The following is a 394-nucleotide window of genomic DNA, read 5'->3' on the forward strand; positions in this document are numbered from 1 at the left end:
TGTGGCTTCATATGAATACGAAGTAACAGAAAGAAAATACTCTTAGCTTAATGTAGTATAAGCATTCAAACTGTTGCACTCACAAAAGCTTAAGGTAAGTTAACCTAAATTCTAATGTAAAGAGAAAAGCTAATTTTGTACGGTGTGGTCAGTAAGTGCTGATTTATGTGAGAGAGCAAGAAATAGAGTGAGTCAGTCTATTGAATTAAAGTTGCCTAGGAGGGAGAGAGAATCAGTTCTTTTTTCATGTTACCTAGGCTGGATTCAACAATCCTCTGGCCTCGGCTTACCAAATTTTAGGAATGCAGGCCTATGTCGCTGTGTTGAACCAGTGTTTGTTTTTGTGTGTGTGAAACACAAGGCCAGTTCTGAGAGTAGGCAAGCTGGAGTTCTC

The sequence above is a fragment of the Peromyscus leucopus genome, chromosome 4 (assembly GCF_004664715.2).
Source record: "Peromyscus leucopus breed LL Stock chromosome 4, UCI_PerLeu_2.1, whole genome shotgun sequence".
NCBI lineage: Eukaryota > Metazoa > Chordata > Mammalia > Rodentia > Cricetidae > Peromyscus > Peromyscus leucopus.